This window comes from Dromaius novaehollandiae, chromosome 4 (genome assembly GCF_036370855.1).
Source record: "Dromaius novaehollandiae isolate bDroNov1 chromosome 4, bDroNov1.hap1, whole genome shotgun sequence".
NCBI lineage: Eukaryota > Metazoa > Chordata > Aves > Casuariiformes > Dromaiidae > Dromaius > Dromaius novaehollandiae.
The window spans coordinates 39,401,419-39,429,396 of NC_088101.1; the positions used below are offsets into that span (position 1 = coordinate 39,401,419).

Below are 27,978 nucleotides of genomic sequence, written 5' to 3' on the forward strand. Positions count from 1 at the left end.
TGATCTACATGCCCTGTAAGTAGGTGATAGAATAGATGGACGCTGATCCTTACAAGAGAGTCAGCAAGACTATACAGAGTTTTCTTTCATATTAATGATTTCTGTAGTTGGCAAAATTCCTTTTTTTTTTTTTTTTTTTTTTTTTTTTTTGGATATTTCTATATCATTTGGATTATGGACATAAAACTCTTGAAAAGCCCCTCATGAGACGAATGTGCTCTTTTTCTTCTCCCCCACCTGTAATAGGTATGTTGTAGGATACCCAAAAAATTGGAGGAGGAAAGTCTTGTCCTCTCTATCTGCACTTAAGAAATGAGCACACAAACCTTACAAATCCTTTTACTACAAAAACTGAATAAATGGTAATGCCTTCTAGATTTCGGTAGTCATTTTATCATCTCACTCTGCTGTGAAACTAGTCAGCTGACGTGAATATTCAGATAAACCTCTTCCCTGACCTGATATACAGGCATGAGTATCATTTGGTTCCTGATGCAACATCATACATGTGTCTTTTTTAGTAGATAAGCTGTTTTAAAGGTGAAAAGGGCTGAACTCATATAAGTCACGTCCCCAAGGGGCTCTTATTCTCAGTTTGCAAGAGGGACTGAGGAGACAGCATAAAGTGGGGTGTGATCTTCATAGCTCGAATGTTTTACGGAAGAGTTGCCACCATTTAGGGAGGAGAAGCTGCGTGGGTGAGAGAAGCCCAAGTGAGCAGGTAGGAGAGAGCCTGACGTGTGGGAGTGCAAAATGAAGCTGGGATTAGTACAGACAAGTCTGAAATTTGTCAGTGTGTTTTGGCTTCCGAAGTTGTGTTAGTCAGATTACGTAGCTCATTTGCACCGTGCAAGTAACATTAGATAGGGAAACAAATATGAAATGGTGTTTTAAAATAATTGCTAGTTCCTGTTTTTATATACTTGGGCTTTCCTTGAAAGTGATGATACATCTAACAGCTATCCCTGTGTTTCTAAATTCTTGCCCTCTGTTCTTCTTAAAACTGTAAACATCCTGCTTTATGAAAATGTGCTCTGTCTCCTGTCACTCTTGCATGCAGCATATGTGTCCAGTCTTGTCCTTCCCTTGTAATGCTACTTCATCATTTTTCCACCTCTTTCTTGATGCAGTTTGTGCTGACATATGAATGGGAGATTCCTGTTTTGTCCAGTTGGAAGCAAGGGCTTTTTCTTCTCATATTAGCTTGTGCTGCTCTCTAATGGTTGGGGTAGCATATGGTTTCTCTTTAGTTTATTGTATAGGTTTTCAAAGTGTCATGAGGAAACTGGGGGGTCTGTAGATATAGTGATGCTTGGCAGGTTTAGTATTTTCTGTTATTGTTTTCATTGCCTGAAAGAATTAATTAGCAGCTCTAACACAGTGTTGTAGACCTGTTTTGTTAAATGCAAAGCATTAAAATGTATCTCAGTTTCAAGCCTTGAGCTAGAAGCTCAGCTAGCAGAGGGGTTGTCCGGCCCACTGCATTCCCAGGACAGATGGCACCATATCCAAGATTGAATGAGTGTCAGCTTTGACATGGACTGAACTGCAGTTAATTCATAGTTCTGTGGTTGTTTTGAAGCAGTTTTGATTTTCAAAGTGACTATTTGTCAATTGCTATAGGTAAGAGTTGTTCTTCAGAGAGGATACGGCATTAAAATTTAATTATGTGCATATCTTCTTGCAATAAAGCTATCTGTTCCCCCCCATCCTAGCTTTATAACTATGTACTAGCTTCAGGGTTTTTTTTCCCTTATACAAAATAGAATTGCAATATAGCTGTTAGTTTCAGATTCCAATCTCATTCTGTAACTTTGTTTATAGTAGTATACCTCCTTCTGTTAGTGGTTTCTTCGTTCCCTGACTTAATCTAGGTATGCTAATGGAAAGGCCATGCAGTCACAGATAGCAGAAAGAGAGGTGAACTGATACAATGATATGAGCTCTTTCTCTAGTTCTTAACCCATATTAGTTCAAGTCATCAGTTCTACTAGTGTGCTGAGTTCTCTTTGGCTTAGCTAATGATAGTCATGGAAAAAATTTCTAAGGTAGGGAAGTGCTGAGATTTTTGGAGTTTTTTGGTTTTGTTTTAAGTAGCTAGTACTAAATTGATTGTAAGGCCCTCTGAACTTGAATATCTAGTGTGACAATATTAAATCTGTCCATGATAAAGCCTTGATGAATATCAGCTGGGAATAGAGCATGGGTTTTTCATCAGAAAATATTAATGCATTTGAAATGAGTATGTTCCCCTATGTTTGTGTGTGTTTGTTTTCAATTATACTATTCTAAGGAAAGTTTTCTTAGATTCAGGTTGGAATTTCAGAAGGAAGAAGACACAAAACAGCTAAAAGCCATTTTGTTAAGATATTTAATTTGTGTGCAGCATTTCAGGGTTGTGTCTCTTTTCGGCTTATTCTTCCTGTGTTCTTTTTCTGTTTTCAGACTTGAAAGACCTGGAGTTTTGTTCTGATTTAAAAAAAAAAAAAAGAAAAAAAGAAAAATTATGAAGACTCGAGGGCTTTCAGGGAGGGAGAAGTCTTTCTCATTCATCACTGAGTTTGATGTTAGGAGCAATCCAGTAAAAACTTGGTTCCTATCAGTTATCTGAAATTAATACTACAGGGGAAGGTCCTGTTCTGCTGCTATTGGGTAACCTGTAAACTGCCTTGAGCTATTACATGATTTAGATTTTACTCTCTCATAGAGTTCTGTGGACCAGTTGCAGTCTATGGCCTTCTTTGGGAGTCAGTAGTGTGCTATAAATCACTTCTTATTTCTAATCTTCCATCACAATATCATAGTGTAGGAATTCGCTGTCACTGTGATGCTGAAGGATAGGTCCATAAAGGACACATCTGTTTGGTCTCGCAATTGGGGGAAATCTAATGGTGTATGCATTGGTTAAGTAGTGTGTAAGGCGCTTGTTCTCTCTCAGCTCAAGAAAAACAAGGAAAAAGCTCGTGTTTGTATCGTATGATCTGGGTTATTCATTGAGAAGTTTCAGGGTGTGTCAGAAAGAACATTTTGTCCAACCATCTTGACTTGCTTATCATTGCCTATGTTTTGAGTCTAATTAGATAGGTACATGTTTCGCCCTGAAGAATTTTGCCTCCTTATGCACAGCATACTGAATTTAATGATTTTACTTTAATGGTAGAGAAGAGAGTGCATTCTGGTTTGATGGATGAAATGGAAAAGTAGGACTAGTTTTCTAATAATAGCAGCAGCTGTTTTTCCCAGCTGTGGTCCCATTGAAATATGGGTAGTGAGTGGATATTCTTCCAGAGGTGGTTTCACCATAGTAAAAAGTGTAAATTGTGTTTGGCAGTGGCCCCACTGAACCCAAGGGAGTTTGTGACATTCTGAATAAAGGAGATCTTGTAAGTTCAAAGTTAGGAATCAAGAGATTCTTTTGATAGCCTTAAATAGAGGAAAAAACTGAAATATGATTCTCATAAGTGAGAGTTATCGACAGAGTGATTTTTATGTTTATTTTGGAGGAAGAACAACCATTGCAATGCAAGCTGGTATTATTGCTCAGACTAAAGAGTTTGGTTTGACATAGTGTGCCTCTGAAGCTTACAAGGAAAAATACATGCTATAACAAAATAAAACCATGGAACAAAATCTTTAAGGGTCAGATTCTCTGTTAACAACATGTTTTTCCATGGGTTATTGTTCTTTGCTTCCCAATGTGTGGTTTTTTTTTTTTTTTTTTTTTTTTTTTTTTAAACCGAGGAGAGCTTTCAGATAGAGCTGACCCAAGTATTTCATTTTACAAGTGTGGATGAAGTCTTAAAAAGAAAGAAAAAAAAAGTGCATTATTTATTCAACATATAAACTCGGAATAAATGAAAGAGGAGTAAGAGTTGTTAATATATAGGCCTTGCAAGGCTCGATTGAATTGGGAGGCCAAATGTAAGCTCGCTCATTAGATTTTGGTTTTGTTTCTGCAGTCTGAGGATCTGTCAGGCTGGAAAAAAAACAAAAGAGAAACCTTTCTGTAGCTGTTTTCAGACAAGCTTCCCGTTAATCAAACGAGCAATGTGGTCTGGAGATAATGATGTACAATAATTTGTTTGCTCTGTATGCAGCAGTGGGGACTGGTGGAGGTTTCCAAGGTGACCGTCCTTGCAGCCGGAGGTGGCAGGTTCGCGGCACCAATGAGGAGCGGCTGGGCTTTGGCGGAGACTCTGCTTTTAGAGACATGTAAACTTTTGGTACCCACTCTGTTCTGTGACAATAGATTTCATAGTTCAGCTGTGTTACAAAGTAGCACTTTCCTCTCTGCAGGTAAAGAGACAGGAAAGGAGGATATCCAGCAGGAGGAAAATGCAGGATCGAAGTCATAAACGTATAAGTCATGTATCATATACTCCTTTTTAATTTATTTAGAGAATTCTGTCTGTCGTGGTGCACTTTTCAGAGATGTGAATACACATTGTCATTTTTCTCCCTGAATTCCAGAGTAATTTTTCAGCCTCTGGTTTGCTAGAAAGGAGAGCATAATGAAAAAAACAGTTCACCTACTTAAAATGTACTTTTGGGCTTTTTAAAGCAATTCTTGTGTTCTTTATTTCATAGTAAGTTGAATGTTGTAAAACTTGCATCAAACATTGTTATAACTAGGAGTCTTTTAGAACAAAGATTTGGACGCTGTAACTGTAACGCTATTGAGAGAGAATTTTGGAGAAACTCTCTTAGTGCGCAGATTAGATTAATGAGGTTTGCTGACAGTGCTTGAGGTTCAGAGTGAAGAAACAGTCTGGGCAGCGAGTGAATTTGATTCCAATGCCACATACATGCTCAAGTTTACAAAATGCAAGGTAAGCAGAATGCTTGTTTCATCCTACTTCTGTGGCTCTATTAAGTAAAATGAATTGTGGCGTATCTTAACTGAGAGAAGGTGGAAATGATTAGATGAAGATTCTGTATTTCTGAAGGGCCCTCCTTGCTGGAAATGGCATGTAGCTTGCAAATCTTTTATTGTAGCATACTACTACTTCTTTTTATGTCCATTCAATCCAAAATTTCCTCTTTCCATCACTGAAGTACACCAGTAAACCTTACATGTCAGGTGGCAAGCGTAGGTCACTTTCAACGATTACAAAGATGTGCAGGTGACTATGTCAGCACCAGATTTTGATGTTTTTAAAACAGTTTGCATGGAAACTGTTTTAAAGCACTTGGGTTTTTTTTTTTTTTTTTTGCCTCTCTTCTACCAGGAACATTATGTTAGAGAAGGAAGGGAAAAATCTTTCACCGCATCCCTGCTGCGGCACGGAGGCTATGTGTGAGAGTATATGAACATATTTGTTGTTGAAACTTTTGTTAAGGGGGAAGTACTTGATTTCCCTACTGCAAAATGAGGCTAACCTGAAACAATTTGGAAACTTTGACCAGAAGTCTCTGTTCTCACAGGTAATATGACTGTAACTCATTGACTTAATTGGTGCTACTTTGGGATTTACTTCACTGGCATTTGAACTTAAAGTGCAAGAAATGTATAAATAATTTATGCAGGACAGTTGGTGTGTGTCACTTTAATCACTGCACAACTAGAATTTGATTGCTTTCTAAAGCCTCTCGGGATCCTTCAGATATGAAAAGGGATACTAGAAAACAACTTGGTAAGCACCACTTAATATTGATTTTCTTAAACAGCATGTCTCTCACTTCATAGCTATTCTTCACACTTAATAGCTACCTAGTTATACTGAGAAGGACCACGTATAACAACATTATAAAGAAAAAAAATCAAACTCCTTCTCAAAGTGTTGATATTTAGTCATTCCTAATTTTGCTGAGGTTTTTTGTTTGTTTGTTCGTTTGTTTTTCCTTCTTAAATCTGGCGGAGCTTTGCTTGAGTAGAAAGTTTGTTCTCTGTGTGTGCTGAAATTACATTGCTGACTTGTAAAATGCTGTCATTTCTCAAGTGGTCTATGTAAAATAGACTTACTGTATACCAGTGGTCTAGCAGCAGAATATTGTTGTTGTAGAATGTGCTGGAGAGCAACATGCATTTTAGCCTCAAGAACTAACTGTTTTGGTATGCCCTTGGGCAACCGGCTGCAGCTAAATAAATGAATCTGTTGGAAAGGCCTGGTAATGAAGCTTTTATTTGTGAATTCAGTAGCTTTAAAAATTGTCTTACAGTGCAGTCTTTAAAGATCTAATTACTTATTTCCTCATTTAAACAAAGCTCATAAAACTGTCTGAGAGTTATCTGATGTTTCTCTGGGTAATATTAGTGAGTAAATAGGCTATGATGTGACACTAGAAAAAATATGAAGGCTGATATTTCACTGCTGGGGGAAATGCTGTAATATTTTCAATGAATGCAAGAGGTTATTGGAAAGCCAGCGCTTGATCAAATTATGAGAGGTTAAAGTAGTGATAGCAGATGACTGGACTTGATTATGAAGGAGAACTTTTCGTTCTAAGCCCTATGTAGGGTCAGGACATGGAGGAAAAACTTTGAAAAGCCAAAATAACTGAAATACCTATTTGCATTCTGAAAAGAGCTTAGAAACTTCAGCATAACTTTTTGCTGTTTGTGAGTGGCAAGACCAAATCTTTATTTTGCTGTGATTAAGGTAGGCAGTAATGCTAGCAGTCATCCCAGGCGTGGTTTGAAATGCATTATGCCCAAGAGGAACAATTTACTTTCTCTTAAGAAAATAAGGAATTCTTACTATTTTATTCACGAAAAGAGAGACAGTCCTGGTAATGTTTTGACCAGCGATCATGTTCAGTTTGTCTAATGAGTTTTATCCATTTCTGCCAGTGTTTTATGCTGTGTTCCCACATATTTCCTTCATCACTAGATTATAAACTACAGTCCAGGAAATACTTCTTTTGCACTTGGGCAGTTCCTAATAAGGCAAGAATGGGGATCTGGGGTCTTGTGATGTTTTTAGGCACCATTAGAAATGTTTATTGCTAATAAGTTTGAATTCTTGTAACCTTATTTTGGAAGAATAAGCATATCATTCATTACTGGCCTAATAACAAGCAATAGGCTATAGAAACATAAACCTTCAAAATTTCATTTGTTCGCTCTAAATCTACAACTATGGTAATTAAAGTTAGGGAATTGTTCCAGGAGCAGCAGAGCTGGCCCAGCCACAAGGTGAAGCTCGTCTTGCCACCGCTTAGTCCCTAGCTTGCAGTGATGTAGTCTTGCTCCCTTCTGTCCTGACTGTTGTTCGAGCAGTTGTTGAGCTGCTGCACTTTGTGAACTGAACAGGATACTCTCCCTTTTCTTCCTCTGCTGGGTTTGCTTCTGTTAGTTTAGTGAACTGAATCAGCTCGGGAGAGATCTGGTGCACTTCCATGCACAAAATAAATGTCAGGGATGTGGGACAGGGGGCAGGAGCTTGTTCTTTGGGGAACTGTGAACTGTTAGACTGGCTCATCCCATCTTTTGGAACTGTGCTTTTAGTAAAAACCCCATCAGGAACTCTCTGAATAATTATTTTTTTCATAGAAAGACAGAACTGAGATTAAGACAAATCACTAATCTTTCAACATTAAGATTTGGCGTTTAAAAGCTTTATTGTCTCTTAAATCTTAAGTCTGGGACCAGGTTCTGTTTTTCTTTCCCTGGTGCAAATCTACCTTAATTCACTGAAAGTCAGTCTAGCATGAAGTTGGAAATAAAAGGTTTGGACATATGATGAGACACAATTGAAGAAATCCAGTGAGACTTAAACTAAGATGAATAAGCATGTGGGAAGCAACTACAGTCAGAGACATAAATACACTGCATTTTGGACAAGTAGGAGGGTAGTAATAAAGTGCTTGCGTAGAGTGAGCCAATTGCCTAGAGCTGAGTGCCTAACAGTAGCTAACTGGGGAGGTGAAGCCCTTGTCCCATTGTGCTGCTTGCTTAAAAGAAGCAAGAAAAACTGGCCTAGGATTTCTGGAAGGCAAGGCAGCAGCTGAGCTGGCATGGTGAATAACCCTGCTCAGAACTTCCCACTTTTCCTGAAACCTAAAAAGACAACAAACAAACAAAAAAACTGTGTAGACTTACTGATATTCTTTTATAAACACTTTGTTTTTTCTCTTTTCCCATTCTCTCTGATAGAAATGTCTGTTTGTCCATTGTCCATCAATGTTTTGATTGTTTGCATGGTTATCGTGCAAATTTTTACTCCAGAAAATCTCCTGAACTTGTATGGAGCAGTTCATGATACTGCAGTGTCTTCTGAAATGCAGACTGGGGAGTTCATGTAAATGCATCTGTTCTACATTTTTTTAAATTGTTTTTTTTGTTTTGTTTTTTTTTTGAAGAATGTATTGGATGGTATGTTAACTAATAATGAGACATTTGAGCTAGTGGCTTGTACTTGGTCTGTTAGCATGTTTGATTTACCTTGTCTCTAGTAGAGCTGAAGAAGTTACTGAATGAGTTCTGCAATGTTCTGAAACGATGCGGGTGTTGGATCTAACCAAGACAAGCCCAGCCCACCTGGAGCAGGACTAATAGGCCCTGAAAGAATGTTCTGCGCAAGCGTGTATGTTAACGTGAAATGTCTCGTGTGATCACACTGCGTTTCAGGGTCAGGAGCTTTGGTAGACAGCTTCTTTTCTTTCTTTTTCTCCATTGCAAAACAGCGTCTTCAGATTGGCTGTGGACCAGAAGTTGAGAGAGCTGATGTTAAGGAGCTTGGCATCGTTCTGTTGCTTTTACTCTGAGCTTGCTTAGAGGGTCATAGCCCTGCCTTAGAGCAGCCCTGCCTTAGAGCAGTCAGAGGTATTCTGAAATGCTAACGCTGGGACAGTGCCTTGGTGTTATTTTAGGATAAATCACTAGGTATAACCATTTTATTTGGTTTCAGACAACTTCTACTGCTATGTCTCTAGGAAAAGTTACTTACCAATTCTACTTGTTCTGTTATTCCTAATAAAATGAGAACATGCACTGAAAGTAATGATTGTTAAACATGGTAAGTTTGGTGTGTGTTTCTCCTCAACCTCCCCCCTTTCCCCATTTAAAGTTTGATTTGAATCTTGCAGCATCTCTGAGAGTCTGCTGTGTGTCCAAAGACAAAATGGCATAATGCGTAGAGAGAGCTTCAAGTTCCTGGGCTGACCAGGATCTTGCAGTTGTTACAAGATTCTGAGTAATACTCTCTTTTTTTGGTTAGTTGTTTTCGGGGGGAGGGGTGTTGGGTTTTGTGTTAACAAAGTGTAAGCATTTTGTTGATTATCAGGATAAACGAATATGCTTCTCTTATCTAGCACAAGAATTTGGGAAAACAGATGTACATGAATTTCTTGTGGATGGATATATTTATGTATACTTTTATAAGGAACTATTCATGTTTTATGTTGAAGTAAGCAGAATTCTTTTCAGTCTGTTCTGATTGAGACTGTTTGACAATTTTTTTTTGTCAGTTGTCATATAGATAATTAGTATTGCACTTCTACAGTTACATGTATACTCCAGATACTCTTCAAAGCTTCTTGTACTCCTGAATCTGTCGGCATTTTTAAGCTATCACCATTCTGTTGCCATTCGTCTATCACCATCTATCTCAATGCTACATAGCATGGAGACATGATAAAAAGATTTAAACTGTATCTTTAGCTCAGAGAAAGAAGAGAGGTCATTTCTGATACAATAAAAGTATCTTCTGACATGCTATATTTATATTAACATTTTATATTTCATTTATGCATAGAAATGGATTGAAGTCATCTTGTCTGAACTTCCTGTGTAAATTTGGTTTGTTTATCAGTTACGGTAAGACAAGTCACTGGCAGTACATCCCACCTATATCTGGGCTTCAAGGACTTGTGCACTTTTAATTTTCATTAAACCGCATATAAGTCTGACTTGTGGGTGATAGAAAATGAAAGGCAAATTGAAATGACTAAAGAGTTTTTGGAACATAGTTTCTTCTGAATCATTTCCCAAATTATTTCTACAGTTTCTTCAAGTGAAAAATTAACAAGTTACTGTGCTTGGCGTTTTAATAATGCATAGGAAGGTGGGCCCATTTTGAGGTTTGGCATTTTTCCCTTCTCATGTTTTTTTTTTCATGTTCTGGCATTTAAAGCAGCAGGGAAATAAATGGCATAAGCTTTATTTAATACATATGTCATTGTTTAGTTTTTTTATAGCAGGATGGCTGCATCTGAAACTGTCATTTTTGTGTAGCATAGAGCTGTTTGAGAGCGTCACATACACTTTGTGTCTGGGGTTTGTAGAATTTGAACGTGAATTTCAAAATGCCTATGCAGTCAACCTGCTTCTGTATTAAACCATGGATGCAAAAGCCTGACTTCTACCTGCAGCCTGTTGCACTGACTCCTGTATGTACTGGTATGAGCGTGCAGGGCGGGTGGTGTGTTTTAGCTCTACTGTACAGTACAGCAGAAGGTGATTAGTGATTTGGCCAATGCAGATTGGATCAAGGTATCTTTTGTTTTCCATCTATAGTTTTTCTTCCCTCCCATTTTTTTTGTCTGGAAAAAATCCTTAGTTTTGTTTCCTTCCATTCTGCTATTTCCATCCCTCTCCCAGTTACTCTTGTCTGATAAACCAAATGCTGCTTTGCAGGAATGACACTCTCCTCAGCTCCCAGTGGAGTTGGAGGGAGAGGAGATAGACTTCGGTCTGTTAAGTGAGCCTACCTTTTAAAGTTTCTTTTATATTTTAATTTTTTTGTCTGCTTCTCTCCTTAAAGCTTTTCTTCCCTCTTGTTTTATTGTCTCATTTGTTTGTTCTTTCCCTTTTGATTTTTGCCTACTGCATTTCTCTGTTTTATTCTTATAAAATGGGTGTATTTGTGTAAAAATCGTGTATTTTTATACATAATACCTTTAGCAGTGTGGCACGTGGTCTGCAGGAAGTCAGCTGATGCCAAATGACTGAGCAATTTCAAAGTATTTTCTAAATATACAGGATTTACTATAAGAAAATTCTTCTGACCATGGTTATAGGTAGCTTTGAAAGAGTGAGAGAAACAAGCAGATAAGAATAAGACATGACTCAGAGGAATTGCAGCTATGTGCAGAGAACGTCTGCAGTAATCCTGTTTGGGGAGCTGGGATTGGAAATTTCAGCCAGGTAAAGAGAGAACATGTCAAAGATAACTTTTCAGTTGTGGGGGAAGGATGGAAGGGAATAAGGGCATAGCTCACTGCCTTGTGGCTGGAGTTACTGTTAAGTTACTGTTATACTGTTATATAAAAGTGGGAAAATATTTCATTCCCTTTAGAGTCCTAGCCTTGGGTTGCTATTGCTAAGTTTTTTGCTACCTCTTCAGTCTCCCAGCTATGAAAAACAAACAAAAACAGCTGCCAGTATTGGAGAGGCTGGTAGCTAAGCATCTTTTCCCATACAAAAGATTTTGTTCCCATCATGGCTAAGAAAAAGAGCAGAATGTGGAAGTGTTTTTTCATTTTGGTTCATGTGAACACTTAAGATGTTTTTGCAAGTTGCATTTAGTCCGGCATTGCAGCACCTCAAAAAAAAAAAAAAAGCCCTCAGTATCAACTCTTAACTGTGTTTTGTCTGAAGTGATTTCGTTCTTTGGCAAAGTGCTCTGCAGAACTAGGATATTGGTACTCTGATTAAAATGAAGCAGTTGGAGGACTCAGGTGTGCAAATGTCAAAAAGAAATGTATGAGTTTTGGGCTTTTCTTTGCCTGCTGACTGTCTTGGCCTTTTGGACTCTGAACCACTAAGCATAAAGTTTCTGGAGCTCCTTATGTTCAAGGACCTATTTGAGCCCATCTTGATATGCCGATACATCAACGAGAAAAAACAAACAAGCTACAACTTCAAGTCTGTATCAATTAATGTTTTGTTGTACCATGTGGAAGGCCTGGATTTGATTCTTCTTTCCAGACTTTTTGCTCCTTTGGGGCTCAGTCCTACAAAGTGCTGAGTTGGCCCTTGTCCAGTAAAGCACTTAAGCACGTTGACCTTTGAAAGCATGAAGGCTCCACATCGGCTTGACCATGTTAAGCATGTGGCGTCCTTTTCTTTGTTGGCTTGTCAGGATGCAGGACTTTGAAGCAGGTAAGGTTAGAATGTGTTACTTTTTGCAAAAATCTCTTGAAAAATTGGCTTTGAAGGGGATGCCTAGGAAAGACAGTGGTAACAAGTAATAATCAAAATAAACCTTTTATAGTTTTTCTTTTCCACTTTAAGAAAGGGGAAATAAGTTGGCATTAAACTAAACAGGACACATCTCACTTGGTGAGACCAAGCATCATCATCTTGGGATAATGTATGAGCAAGTAACATTAATGCACCACAGGATTCTTGCATATGCTAATGGCAAAAACCGATGCAAGTTATTCTGTTTGTACAGTCATTGATACTTCAGTGTTAACAAAGCACCCTTAAGATAGTGACTGTAGCGCTGGAAACTAGATGTGCGACTGTTACCTTTAAAGTCAGTTATGTCCTTGACAACTAGCCTACTTGCCATACTTAATATTGAAATTGCTGTAGAGTTGCCATTCAGTTCCTGTATGTTCTTTAGCCTGACTTTCAGATTTAACTTAGCTAGAGAAATGGCATATTCCAACTTCTTGTCCTTGTTCTCAGGGCGCTTTGAGCTGCCCGAATGTGCTGTCGTTAGTACGTGTGTTTGTGCACGCAAACATGGCTGTGGTGTAGGGGACCACCTAGTTATGCATTGCAGGCTTAAGTTTGCCTTGCTGATATGAAACAGGTTTTAGTCATCCAGAAGTTAAAATTAGGAGTTTTAAGCTATCTAGCTTAATTTGCCTGTGCATGATAGGTATATTTGCAGTCTGGACACAGGATCCGTTAGAGTGGATTGGATTTTGTTATGATCACAGAGTGGAAAAAGATTTTGATATGAGTCATTTTTTATCTGATAGAAGTGTATTGCTGTAAAGTCATCTCTTAAAGGTAAATGGCACCTAATTTTCATACTCTGCTCTTCTTCCCAACCTGCTACTTTATATACTGGTTAACGGAATTCAAGGACTTTTGTCTTTGATCACTGAAAAAGCCTGAAAGAAATCTTGCTTATTGTACAGTATGATTCATCACTGGTTATATATTTTCATAATTTTGAACTGTGCAAGATTTTTGTAATCCATATTAAACACAAGTGTGTAAAGCCAACTCTCAATTATCTGTAACCAGATAATCTGGACTGTGAGCTATCCAAGCTGTAGGTGTAAAAATAGTTTAGATATGTTGGAGTTGGCACGATGTGACGCAGTACTACAGCAAATGTGGCTGTGGTGTTTCCAAAGTCAGTTTGTCTCTAGAAATGGTACAACTACTTTTGCATGGCGCACAGCCAGAATTAATAAACGCTTGCTGGCTCTGTACAGAGCCACCTTGGATATGTGTTCCTGGAGTAGGAAGCAGTGGGAGGCTCAGTACAGAGATAGTCCTTCTGCATGAAGTCAAGATCTAATGACCACAGATGAAGCTGAGCCGTTCTGTGGGATCTGAGCCGTTCTGTGGGATCTGAGCCGTTCTGTGGGATCTGAGCCGATTTCCTGTAAAGCTACTCTATCATACTTGCTTAATACTTGGTTTTGGGAAGGTTCTTTATGGTTCTCTCTGCAAAAACATGGACTTGGTTTTGGGGTGGTACTGCAGCTGGTCTGTAAAGCCTTCCTATGAGAGCAAAGCGCTTTGTGTCGCTGTGGTATTTCGGTGGTTCGGCAGGAGACAGCTTGGATCCAATGTCAGTGGTGCTGAGCCAAATCTGCTAAAGCTAACCCAGCATTCCTGTGGGCCGCTGTTACTCTTTTGGGTTTCATCTACTCCCTGTTGACCTGAAAGTAAAAGAAAAACTTTGTGTTTAGTATTAATTGAAGTTATGTAGCAGGACATCTGTACATCCTCTGGCAAAATGAAAGGCTCCATATTACTTCAGTGTGCTGTCTTTGACTTTTTTTCCTCAGAAATAAGACAACCAGTGAATGGAGGGAAAGATCAAGGCTACACAGATGAAGCATCCAGGGAGGACTTCTTGCATGTGACAGTTAGGTATGCAACATCATCCATAGTTTGAGTTGGTTAAAAACAGCAAACTGTGTGAATGGTGTTGTTTTACAGTATAGAATATACTCCAAGGATCTAAACTACTTAGAGGGTAGAGGGTACAAGGTAACTTTTTTTTGGTGGTGGTTCCCATGAGGCCACTTCCTAAAATTGCTTTCAAACCATGCTGATGTTCTCCATACTTTCCTGAAATTCTGCTTCATATATGAATTCCTAATGCAGAGGATCAAGTCAGTTTCCTGAATAATTCTTATTTAAATTCACTTGCTTAAAAAAGCAAAACTCTTGTTGTTTATGCAGTAGGTTTGTTGGAGAGTAGCATGGCCCAAACACTGCAGTATTTTGAAAAGCTGGTCTGTCAAAATCAGTTTCTACATGAGTCTCTGTTATGGTAATCTATTATGTTTGAGGTTGGGTTTGATTACTTGCTAGTACTATAAAAATGTCTTTAGGTAAGATTTACTCGCTGGCATTTCTTTGCAAGTGAGTAATAATACAAGCATGGGGTAGAAAAGGGTACATGCCAGATTTATTCTCCATAAAAACTTAGTAAAGAAGTTATTTAAAGCTTTCTCTTGCATTTAAATTCTGCAAAGCATGCCTATGAAGAATTAAAAAGGTTGGAGAGAATGGGGGTTCATTAGAGTTGAACTGGATTAGTTTTATGCCTTGACCTTTGTGGTATGGGTCTTAGGTTTCCTTTTGGTTGTTTTGGGTGTAAAGAGAAATGTGAAAATGTGATCTGTGTCCAACAAAAGGAGGGACTACAGCTGCCCAAAGTTAGGAAGAAATCCATCTTGTCCAATATTGGTCACAGGAGCTGACCTGAGCTGTCCCTTGCTGTTACTGTCCTGTCATTGATTCTGCCATTGCACATGATGAGAGGAAAATATCCTGAATGCAGGAAGTGCTTGAGGGATCCAAGTGACTCTGACTTGGGTTGAGGATAATGACTTACACAAACTATTTGGATTCCTACCTTCATCTAGGATTTTGAGTACACAGCAGGCTGTCACCCAGAATATTGTATGCTCTCTCCTAACCATAAATATGTTGACTATTGTGGAACTACAGATTTCTGAGAGTGGATCATAGTTACTTCTACTGAATATTTCATGTGTACTAGCTCTCATAATCCCACAATGTAGATTACTGTTTGGGAGTGGAAGATGCATGTTAAGTTTAATGATTATCCCAAAAAACTTATTGCAGGAAATAAGTAATAATATCTCAGTTTGTTTTGGCCACAGCAGGTCAGCATTATGTTCCATAAGTGGGATTATATTTTGTGTTGCCTTTCGGGGGAAGGGAGATGGTGCATGCTTTTTAAATGAAGTATTTCAGGATGTGTTGTTCTGGTACAGGCTGTTACCTTCCTCTTTGCTTGTCTGCTTTTTATTCAAGCTACTGGTGCAGTTGTTTTTTCATGGCAATAAATACAGCTGTCTAACATTAAGTTTTTCCACACATACTCTGCTCTTAATGAATGTGATCATTTACACAGTGTCACTGTAGTATTGGCATGCTAAATAATTTAGTGGGCTGTAGCAGGTAGATAGCTCTGTGGTGTCTGTGTTGCTATGGTAATACATTTGCTTAATGCAAATATTAGTCATTCTGACCATATGAATCTCAGGGTTTCTGACATTATTAGCTGTATTTGGGAGGCAGGAATCTGTGTATCTGAAAGAAAAGTTGTTCTGGAAATATTAATAGTTTAAAGATTACTTTTTTTTTCATAATTCCATTTCCTTTCTGACTGAGCTACATAATCTATTGATTGTAATGAACAGAGCAGAACATTTCTGCCTTTTCTCTATAATAGAGCTGAATTACGACCATGATAAAAAAAAAATACATATATAACTGTATTCTGAACTCACCTACTGAGGCAGATCCTCTGAAAATTGAGCAGACTGAAATGAAAAGCAGTAGGATCTTGTGGGCTGTCGACTTTGCTTTCAGTCACAGAATTGAGGCAGTTTTAGAAGCACAAGAGAGTTGAGGCAGTTTTAGAAGCACAGGAACTTAAATCAGACTTGGAAGAAAAACTCCTGGGCATGCTAGAGGCTTCAGGTGTTTCTGAGCAATGCACTTATTCTTAAAAAAAAAAAAAAAAAAAAAAGTGATCTAGTTCCGTAGTTTGAAAATGGGGCTAAGGTTGAAAGACCCTTCTTCACCTTTGTAAGTACCACCAGATATAGAAATTACCAAAAAAAACCCACCCCCAAACAAAAAAAAAAAGCCCTCATCAAACTCATCTGTTAGGAAACTAATGTAAACAATAGGTTAATAATGCTTATATTTCCTACATTTTTACATGGATACTTCTGTAGTCCATTTTCTCATAGACCATTTCCAGGGGAAAGCAGCTCTCTTCTAAAAAGTCTTGCCTTGAAGGCCTATCTATTCATGATTGTATGAACTGTTCTTTCTCTGTAATGAACTGCCAGCGCATTGGAGACAGCTGATAGAAGTGGTAAAAGTAGTTAGATCGTTCTGTTAATGTATCTGTTTGTTTGTTTTTACCTTTTCAAAGTGCAGTATGGCATCACCATTTTCCAGTCAATAGCCTACATAAGTCTACAGTCAGTCTTCAAACTACAAGTACTACATGATATTGAATGTAAGCCAATACTATTCATTATATTTTATGTACCATTTTTAAACCTTTACTTCTTAAACTGCTAAACTGATTATCAGTCTTGAAAGGAAGAGCTGGCTGGAATGTGTTTTGTTATTTCGCCCCCCCCCCCCCCAGCCCTTTTTGTTTAGGATTGTCCCAAACATTCATGTCAACCATCAGTAATGAGGGGGATAAAAAGCATACTAAGAAGTGAACTACAGTTTTAATTATTTGTAGCTGTGCATTTATATGGGTTAGAATAGAAGGACAGACGATACTGGAGAGTGCTATGTGCTGAAGTGTAAGAGATCAGTGCTCAGCACCCATCTGTCTGGCCCATTAACTGTCGAAAAAGAAAAAAGAGAAATGAACCAAAAAACAGTAGTAGCCAAGCACAGACTTCTGAGCTCTCTTATTTCGTAAAAGAGTCTTTGCTGGACTCGCATTCGTGTTCTTTATTTTATTTTTCCCATCTCTGTGATGATGAAACTTTTGCTGTCAGTGCTTGTACGTAAGGTAAATCTTGTTACTGGACAAGAATGCAAACTAGAGTTGTTAGTTGCCTTTCCACAGCACTGTTGCTCACAAATGCTAGTCTGGAATTCAAGTTAACCTAGGAAAACATTAATTATTTACCACTTATATTATATCTCTTCCTGACACAGATGCCTGTGGGAATACTGTGCTGCCGTCTCTCTCTTTTTTTAAAGTATAATATGCTTTAGATGCATCTGTTGTTTGTAGATTGGGAAGTATTGAAGCATTGAGATTCAGAATACCTACCAAATATTAGCATAGTTGAAAGAATAACTGGAGCAACTTTTCTGATTATTCTTTTAGTAAACAAACCATACTCATAAAATGGCTTGGGAAAAGCCTCATCTAGTGTGATGTGTTGAACGCAAAAGAATGCAGAGCCCATTTTCTCCTCTGCAGAAATAACCTGTGTAGAGAGTGGAGCTCCTATGGGATGTGAATGGTTGGATTTTCCCCGAGAGAAAGAGGCTGAAGGTTCTGCATTTCTAAACTCTCAAATATCTGTTTTCAAGACAGATTGTTCAAAGGGATCCTCTGAGTGCCTGACAAACGCTCCTTTCTGATGCCTTTGTGTTGCTCCAGGTACCTTTAGTGACGTTTGATTTCAGGACCTGCTGCTTGCTGTTGGGAACCACATGAGGGGCAGAGGAGAGTCTTTTGACATGATTTGCACTATCAGTAGCTGACAGAGTCTGACGAAGCTGACCCTTGTCTGGGTTGGCTGTTTTGTGGCGTTAGAGCTGCGCAGAATCGTTGTAAGGGAAAGGTTCCTACAGACAGGAGAAAGGGCCCGCTGCTGAGGTGGCCCGTTCTCGGTTTTGTGCCTGACTTGAAACAAAGACTTGAAGATAGGTCCAAAAGACTTGGTCCAAAGACTTGCAGATCACCTACCAAAGGATTTCTGTAAACAGAGATGCAGCAGAATGCTTTACATCAAACCATATACCTTTTCTTCTGTTTCTGAGCTCCACTACATTTCTTTGCTTGTGCTTGAAATATGGCATGCCTGTATTTTAAAGCCAGGCTGAAGGAAATGGAGTGGATTGTATTACAAGCTGAATGTTTAAAGCAGGTGATAAATTGAAAGGAACAAAAGCACATTCCAAAAAGCAGTTGCATTTAATGCTTCACACATGATTTGCTCAGCTAGTTTCTTTTATTGTCAAACTCTTAAGTGCCTTTTCACTTTTCCCCGCAGAAAAAAAAATTCTGATAGCTCTGCCTTTTTCATGTGCTTAATGAATATTTGCTTTTGAGCATTACCTTACAAATAAGAAGTGGTTTCATCTGTAGTGCTTTTATGCTTGTTCTTTTTGCATGTTTTACTTTGACAGTGTAATGATGGCTGCTGCGCTATGCTTCCATGACTCCTGCATAGATGAAGCAAGGTCAGGGTTTGCATAACTGATGCATCAAGATGGGAGTTGGCCTTCTGCTGCTCATTAATCTTAATTCCTGCATCTTTTTGAATGCAGGGAGTGCTCCAGCCTCCCACCTCTCATCACTGGAAGGTAATGAAGTTATGATCTTCCGCAGAATTGGTCCTGACGTCTTTTCTTTTGGGTTGCTAGGCACTCATGAGGGGCCTTGGTGCTGCCCTTGTGTTAGGGCGGGTAGTCTCCAGGGGACTGTGCCTGTTATACTTGTGCTTTCCAGAAATTCCTCTTGGACTGCACATCTCTGAGTGCTGGCACTGGTCACTGTTGATCCCTGGATAACTGGCACTCACTTATTCCCTGTCTTGCCTTCTTTCCATTGCTGTCAAAGTACAAATGCATTGCGGAGATTAAAATGGAAAGAATGTTATGGCCCTTGTCCTCTTGTGTTGTCCTTAAATATGATGATTGCCCATTTAAGTGCTCAAGTTACGTAGGTGTGACATAAAAATATATAGGAGAGCATAAGGCCTAAAGGGTATTTTCACTATCCTGTTTAGTAAATGGGTGTTTTCAAAACAGCGTGTGTATTTTTGACAGAAGATGGTGAAAAAGGTGAATAAAAACAAACAAATATGTTATCCAAGGTAGTGGTGGTGCTAATTTTGTCAGTACTTCAGTGCTTTTCCCTCTTAGTTAGGGATTAGAGAGCCTATGCCAGGGTAATGTGATACATTATAGATATAAAAATACTTGTCATCTAATCCTTACTGTTATTGCAATGAAATAGACAGACACTCTGTTGAAATGATAGTAACAAGCGATGTTTACCTGCCCGTTGCATTGTTACGACGCGGCTTGGTGCTTTCCAAAGGGTCAGGGAAAAGACACGGAAAGCTAGTTTTTTGTCACGGTGTTAGTTCCACAGGTGTTTGTTTCCCGATGCAGAACACCTAACTTCCGAGCTACAGTAACACTAAAGGATGTGCTTCTAATATGCTGCCTGGTTATTACAGTTTAATGCCACTCAGCATTATAATTAGCTTTACTAGACATTAATAAGTGGGTTTAATATTCAAACCATGGTGTTGGAGATAAGTGTGCCAATGAACCTTATCAGTGGAGCAAAATGTAAATTTTAACTTGTTTATCTCATTAGCCTTTAATAAGGCTGTGCTTTGCAAATCATGGCCGCATCATCTGCTGATTATATCCTCTGATCTGCTAAGCAAAATCGTGCTCTAATAATAGCCATACATTGCATGAAATCCTCCCTCTGGTGTTCTGGAACACTTAATGGGGTTTTTTTCCTGCATTTAAAGGGACTTGATTGTGCCTCATCTTTTCTGCACAATGCCAAAATATAAAAATGAAGGTAAGATGAGGATTCATTACTTTTTTGCTTAAAAACATTTTGTCTGGGAGGAGTTTCTGATGGGAGCTATAAGTTTGTTTGCTGTCTGCGGATAGTGTGTAGGGACTCTTGAATGTTTTCTGGGCAGTTAAAACACCTAAACTGTCAACTGAATAACGACGATTTGCTGTTTAATAATAATCGGAGTTTTGGAAAAGTCCGTTGCTCTCATCTTACGGGAGAAACTGAATTGAGCGATTTGCCTTAGGCTCACATAAAGTGAAGAGAATTGGAGTAGAACATAAGTCTCTCGGCTTGAACTCTCGCATGGAGCCATTTACTGCTGCGGCTTTTGAGGCTGACTGGGTCTCCAGCACGCCGTTCAGAGAGAGCAAGAGAGAACTTCACTGATTTGAGGCAACTGATTTGTTCTGGCAAGTTAATTTAATGCCTTTTTTTCCCCCAAAAAAATGCTAATGCAAATCTTGTCCAAGTCCAAAAGAATTTTGTTCAGTCCATCTAGAAACTTTCAAGCTTTGAAGGTTTTCCAAAAAATGTTTGAGGTTTAGTTGTAGTAAGTGTACACTGTTATCTCTGGGGTCTGAGGCAGCAACCAAACTCAATTGCTTCTACTTGCAAGCTGATTTGATTCAGGTTTGCTTCCATGTAGTCTTTATTTTGGAGATTTCATATTAATCTTCTAAAGTTGATTTCTTTAATGATTACAGCTCTTTCTAGAACAGCTTTAAAATAATACTTTGACCACTGTGAAGTGTTCCATTTTTAGTGAATCCATTGTTTAAATGGTCACTAGAGGTGTGAGATGATTTTTATTTATTTATTTTTCTTGCCATTCTGTGTTAAATTGATACTTAAAACCCTTTAGAGTACTCTAAGGGACATGAGATGGGACAACTGCTGTAGCACTGTATTTTAATAGCAGTGACTATAGCCCTCATGAGTTCACAGAGCCAATTTACAGCTTCTGGTGGTAGGTTTACTATGCTAGTAGTCATCCATCACTGCACTGTTTTGTTTTTTTTTGTATTAATCTTACTGATGATTGAGTTGGTAGAAACACCGTTGCAGGGAAAACTCATTTTTTTCCCATGTCAGAGAAGACTGTGGATCTTGGCTCCCCATGCTGCTGAATTCGAGGATGTGGAGGCATTGGGGCAGCCCTACGAGCTGAGTCTGTCAGTCTGGAATTTTCAGGTGTTGGCAGCTTCAGGGACTAGTCCCTTCTGGTTTGGTTGGCTGATGCGGCATGCATAATTGCCAGCTGTTGTGCTGCGCTTCTGAGGAGAGGTTTTGTAGCATCCTCTGTTAATCGATCACTAACCATATGTAAAGATTAACTAATAACACCACTTATTTTTGGTTAATTTTTTCGGAGCCTGCACCTGATTTTATGCAAATTCTCCCATAAAGTTAGTGGAGTGCCTCCCGAGACACACTATGGTTCCTGGTGACTCTCAGCACAAGAGATAATGTCTTTCAGAGTACAAGCAGGACGACAGGGATATCTGAATGCTGACTAGTGGAGAGAGATAGTTGGAAACAGTTTTGAAGAGCTTGTTAGTGGAGTGCCTGTGGCATGAATTACGATGGAAGTAAAATGGTGCCTGTGGGGAGAAATAGCCTTGAAGAAAAGATAAAACAGAATTAAATGTGGAAGAATGTAAAATGGAAAGAAATTAGAGATACATATGTGGTGACAGTAGAAACTTCAGGTTTAGTTTCAGCAGCAGGGCAACTGGTAAACTAATAGTTTTGCATGTGCTAAAGTACTTTTTTTGATTTCGATACATCAGTTATGAAAAGACTAACATATGCTTTCTAATTCCCTTAGCCTATTTTTCTCCTTCTAAATAAAGACTAGAACAAAACTTGTAAGCCAATTTCGAGAACCCTGTGCTCAGGAATGGAGTTGAAGATCTTCCTTTCAAAGGTGCCGTAGCTGCAGCTGACTTATGCTCAGGACATGTATGTACAGACTGACTTTCTCATGTCGCTTCAAACTGTTCCTGCCCGCTGTTCCTGCCTTTGAGCTGTGCTGCTTCTTTGGAGTTCTCTGCAGATGGATAAATCTTACGTGAGTGCATCAGGCTCCGCTTACAATTTTGGCTCACACACCTATTGCCAATGTTCAAGAAAATCTTAAAGGTGAATTGATAAGTCTGGGATAAAAGGAAATGGGAAAGGAGATATGTTGGATTTCAAGTATGGGAAATGAGAGTTCACCTGAACTACTTTATAAAATGTGTTCACGTACTGCAGTTTTTGCAGGCATGACAGCCTCAGAAAGAAGGACTGTAGCAGAGGTGAGAAGCAGCCAGGTTCCCAAAGCCGTACACAGATACTCCCACTTTAGGAGGTGTGTTGGCAGGAATAAAAATTACCTATCCCAGGTGAAACCTGTGTTTTCACACGCCTGTAGAAGTCTCTTTAGGTGTTACAAAATTGGATGGGAGAGGTAGTGGTTAGAGCCTTCAATATCTGTACTGAGAAGCCTAGTGTTCCTGCTAGGGATGACTTCTAGCTGTTGTGTTTACTAGGCTTGCAATATTGATCATTGCAAGTGCTAAAAAGTTTAAATAGTAATTACATCTTATTAGCCTCTGATACTTATTCTGCCTTTTGGTAGATATTTTTCTCCCCCTAGATTTGTAGGGTTCTGTGGGGTTTTTTTTTGTCCCCCCCCAGTACTCTCTTTTGAGTACTCTCTTTTTGAGATGCATATACCTCATTTGCAATTCAGAAACGGCTGTTATTTTCCCTCTCTTACCCTTTAGGGTGTGGAAGTTGCTAGTTTGTCTTCATTCCTCAGTGGACTAGAGAGGCACCCTCTATTGACATTCTCCCGCAGGTTCAAAGGCAGGAATGAAAAAAATCATACAGAATTGTCACGAAAGTGTCAGAGTTCCTGCATCTTCTTAAACTGTTCCCTTACTTCATTATTTAGCTGTTTCTTTTCTTGGTTAAAGCTGGCAACATGCCTGAGACAAGTGTTGTATGGGCTATTAATAGATGGTTCTTTTTTGCAAATGCATTCGTATGCTTTATTATGCAGGCAGAGATCGTCACAAGAATGGAAGATGCCATAATGCCTTTCAGTTTCCTGCGGCACAAGACTGGGAGGTGTAGGAATGCAATGTTCTCATAATATATTAAATTAGCATTATGGGATCAGAGATGAGGAATTAATTTCCACTAAAGATAATAGACAACACTGTTTACGTGACATAATAAGTTTATTCCTGGGAAAGCTAGAGAAGCTTAGAGGCAAAAACATGTACCAGCTGTGTAAAATGCAGTAACAGTGAGTAGTAAGGGAAATATAATTTCAAAAACATGAGGGTTTTTTTGGTTTGGCTTTTTGTGCACTAGACTCGATAAAAATGCCAACAATGCACTTTGGGTTTTGCTGTTTACTAGCATATGTATTAAAAGCAAAAAATACAGAAATACATACAGAAAGCGATAACCACTCAAAATCCACTCAACTTGCAGATTTTTACTAAAATTTTTACACAGTTGTATCATTGCAGGAGGAGAGGCAGGATTTTTGCGGAGCTCGGAGATGGAGGAAGTGTTATTTTACTTAGTTAATTTACTTTGCAGTAGGAATTAATGCCGTAAGAATCTTCAACTTCTGGTTGTCCTCCATGAGCTGGGATAGAAAGGAAGAGGGAGCGCAGCCTTTCTGTGCGGTTTCCTATGAGACCAGATACCTGGAGCTTTGTGCATTGTGGGAATGGGCAGCTGGAGGGAGGCAGTAGGATTTTGTAAATGGTACTTCCCCCCTCCCCTCTTTTTTTTCCCTCTCTCTCTTCCTCTTCTTCCTCGTCCTTGTTCTTCAATGAGCAGCACACTATAGTGATTTGCGGGTGTGATCTTAAATGGTAATGTTTGTTTAGTTGTTTTCCCAAGCTTGGCAATTGAAACAGTCATAAAACTGAAATGAAAAGGGATTTTGCAAGTGCTTTTCTCTTTGCCAAACCTGAAACAGAATTTACAGCAAAGAGAAAAGCGGTTCATTAGTTTTGGCAACTTTCTCTAAGCTAAATTGTGAAGGCCTGATGCAAACAATGGTGCTTCAGAGTGTTCTTTTCCTTCTATTTTATTTTTATTTATTGAAAGAAGAAGAAAACACAAAAATGCATTTCTATTCTAAAGTGTTAATCCACTAAATGTTACATTTTATTACCACCTGCTTTTTAGTACCTTTGTGACTAAGGTCAGTTGATACATAGTATGTAAAATGAGATATGAAAGTGACCTTTCAGGTTTTAAAAGATTAAGTTTAGTAGGTTTGCTGTGTAATTTGTTACTTGGTTCTGCCATCCTACAATGCAATGAAATAGTTGTCCTGAAATTGTGCAATGACATGATTTTGGTCATCCCCTTCATTCAGCAGTTTGTCTTTACTAAGTAATAGGTTATCACTTCAGACTGTAAGAAATAATCTTGACTTGGATATATATCTTAGGGTGGTGATTCTCCCCAAAGTGGAGAGGTTTCAGTTGACCTTGTACAGAAAAGAGATAAATGAGAGATTTAGGTCATCTAGTCAATTAAGATAGTCCATATACTATAATGAACATATTGAAAAGTGTGGGAGGATTTTATTGTTTAATAGATAGCCATTTAAATTTATATCCAGTTATAAAAATTTGTTTTTTCTAGAGGAAAAAAACAATGACTTTGTATTGCAAATGAAGTCCTGAGAGGAGAAATAAAAATGCTTCTAGAACAGTGAAAATGTTAATAACTGTGCGATATCCTTGTAGTTATCCATCTCTTATTACTTAAATCGTAAGCCTAACAGTTTTTCTTTTATGGGAGATTCTGTCCTTTTCCTGAGCTTTTAATTTGAAAGAGATGGGTAAAGAAATGTAATTTGTGCATATGAGTGTGGGAGAGGACTACCATTTGCAGAGTGGAAGTTTTTTTTTTTTTTTTTAATGAAAATTTGGTGACAGTCCAATCTTGGAGCTGGCTGTTTGGTTTATTGATTAAGTAATCAGGATAATCTTTTAATAGCACTTTATTACTGATTCTTGTTCTCAAACTGTATTTAGAACCTGCAAAATCATCTAAGAGTTTGGAAAGGAAAAAAAAACATGTTTATGGCTTCTCTATCCTAAAACATTTAGAATATATATGTATCTGCATTTCATTGTGGATTAGGACTGAAAGCACATGCATCTTCTTTAATGTCATGTTGTAGACGCAAGAGCATTATTCTTGGACTTCTTAGGCTTACTGTAATTTATGAATAGTGTTTGACATGATAGACAAAGCACTTGAAAAGTAAATTCTCGTATTATTGCTGTAGCTGTGAAATATATAGCTTAATCTCATTTTCTGTGCTCTACGTATGATAATTACGAGTAAATTGATAACTGCTTTCTAGACCATCTTTCAGTCAGGAAGGTATTATTTCCTATCCTACTTGCTAGTGTTCTCAAAATGGTTTTAAATCTTCAAGGTATAGAGTCTGCTTTGGTGGTCTCATACATTTTCCTGTTAGCAAGGTTTTCTAGATATGTAGCTTAATTATTTCCTAAGAATTTGTTTTATGATTTTAATGATGGACACTCTTTTACCTTTCTTAAGAAACCTTAAATAAATTTCTGTTCACTTTGACATCACATCTTCAGTAAATTTCTATTTGTCTGAACTGTGAGTGAGTTGGGGCCAAATTTGTGTGGCTTAGCGTCTCACACAGTTGTCTGAATTATCTGGGAAAGGAGAATCGATGCTGCAGATTGAGTGGATCATTGTGATTTCTCTGTTCCGCTTGCGTAACGGGAGCATCAAGTGGGCTTCGTTAAATGTCTGCTTTCTAATACGTCGTTCCCTCCCACTCCCGGGTGGTGATACATTTTCAAATAAACTCTGCGCTAATTCTCAGTGGAGATGGGGGGAGGCTGGTGACAACTGTGTTTTTCCTCAATAATTCACTTCAATTAAAACAAAAAAATTACTCGTGTAGGCACAGCAGCTGATACCTGCAATTCTTCTATGAATCAAGGAATGGAAAGTCGCTTTGCCTTCAGAGACGTGTTCTGTGCCCTTTAGGCTTGCTCTTTCACTTTGAGACGATATGAAGGTAAATTCATGGTACAAAGTTGTGAGGGGTTTTTTGTTTTTGTTTTTTTAACTGAGATTTGTTTTGCTTGCAATACTTATCTTGCTCTTGTAATACAACAGCAAAGACTTTAGTCTGTCGGCTTCAGACATGTTAATGACCTGGTTCTCTTTGGAAACATGCTTTTCTTGGATCAGCAGGTTTGGTGATTTAGGAAAAAAACGGCAAAGTTAGTCTTTGAGTGGATTTCAGTCTGACATCTGCTTTGTTCAGTACATAGGTAGAAATGAATTTGTAAATTTTTAACAAAAGTAATCGGCGTTTTGAACCCCTAATCATTACTGAATTGAATGGGCCAAGTATGGGAAGATCAAATACACAGCAAAGCAGGTTTATACTCCTTATCACTTTCCAAAAGGAGCAAGTAATGCCATTACAATTGCAACCTCGGTTCCAACGCGCGTGTGTGTGTTTGTTCATCTTTATTCTCTCTTAGGCTCAGACTTATGACGTGGGGGTACGAATGTGTAGTTCATTCCTCTCGGGACTTTGCAGGAGTAACTCCGGTGATTGCATGTTCCGGAGTTTCAGGAAAATTGCCTCTGCCCAAATGAATGTTTGTGGTGAGCGAACGTGCCCTGTGGTGCATCAGGCAGATAGAGCTATCCTTGAGGGGGTCAGAGGCTCTGTCAGGTATTCTGCTTTGCTTGATTACTGTTTCCCTGAGCAGTCACTGAACTCTCTCTGGCCTTGGTAACACACACTGTGATGCACTGTCTTTGCTGGTTAGCTGTACGCCTTCATAGACCCACTGTCTTATAACTGTAGCCCAAACCATTTTGGACCATACTGCCTAATTCCTTGTTCTTTCCTTCCGGCTATCCCAGGCGGTGGAAGCCCCTAAGGTCTCGGAGTGCGGCTGAGCCTGCGTCCCTGCACTCGGGCTGCCGGCGCCAGCCAGTTTCCTCACCCGCCCTCTAAGCTGTGCCCTACGCTTGCCCCACTGCTGTAAGTGGGGCACCCCAGTTGCCAGGCCAGCCCCTCACCTGCCACTGCTGCTGGGTGGGCAAATTGCCTGTTCATGTCTCTAAACCATATATTTATTTAATGCCTTAGCTTGATCCCCCAATGTATAACCCCATAGGATTAAATAGATCACATGCAGAGGTTGGTAATACCAATTAGTTGTCTGAACTGGCGTGAATCTGCCGCCAACATGTAAGTAGTGCAGCTCTCCAGAGCTGATTTGAGAGAAGATGGGTTGTGTTTTTAACTGCAGCAGACTGTGGGTGGGACAGTAAGATTTTGTATCATTATAAAACTGTGTGTAATTTCTCTCGTGAGATCATTCTTGCTGTATAATCTCTGTGGGTACAAGTGAGAAGACATTCTTACTTTCATGTTAGCAGGATGGATTCAGTTGTGCTTGATGAGACAAGATTGATGCTTTGATTAACCACATTGATTAACTACATTGCTCAACAAACTGTGGTGACCTGTTCTCTGTTGGGCTTTTAGGCAGATACCTTTATCAGTGTAAAAGACTTATTTATTTTTTCTCCCACACTGAAGGCATAGTGTTTTTGCTGATAATGGGTAGAAACAACAGGCTAAAGAAAGCTGACTAAATGTGAAATATTTGCCTGAGGTGTGCAGAGGGAGGGCAGTGGGCTGCAGCATTGAGATGTGAAGGAGCAAATGAAACAGGTGATAGTTAATGTGGTCTGAACTGTTTCTCTGGTAATCTGCTGCAGTGGTTTGCTAGCAGAGCTCCTGTAGGTGAGTACTGCTTAAGCAAAAGAGGAAAAAGGCATGCCTAATAGAAAAGTGATCGAGTTTATCGCAGTACTTCAGCTCGCCCTGCACTCCTCACAGCTTACTTCTGTAACAGTGAGTCTGTCTCAGACTTCGGACATTGCGTGTGGGCCGTTTCAGAGAAAATAGCATTCTTGTCGACCTGTGGGA

At 38.9% G+C, this 27,978-nt stretch overlaps 1 protein-coding gene across 6 annotated transcripts in view; it reads left to right on the top strand.

Moving 5' to 3' along the window:
• Positions 1–27,978, top strand: part of FHIP1A (FHF complex subunit HOOK interacting protein 1A) — a 97,150-nt gene that overhangs the window by 16,135 nt on the left and 53,037 nt on the right. The window contains exons 4-5 of one of the 6 annotated variants that reach the window (XM_064510817.1): positions 18,521–18,697; positions 21,769–22,011. The exons of the other annotated variants lie outside the window; for them this stretch is intronic. The gene's annotated coding sequence lies outside the window, so the exon portion shown is untranslated. The remainder of the gene's footprint in view (positions 1–18,520; positions 18,698–21,768; positions 22,012–27,978) is intronic. 6 annotated transcript variants of the gene reach the window in all.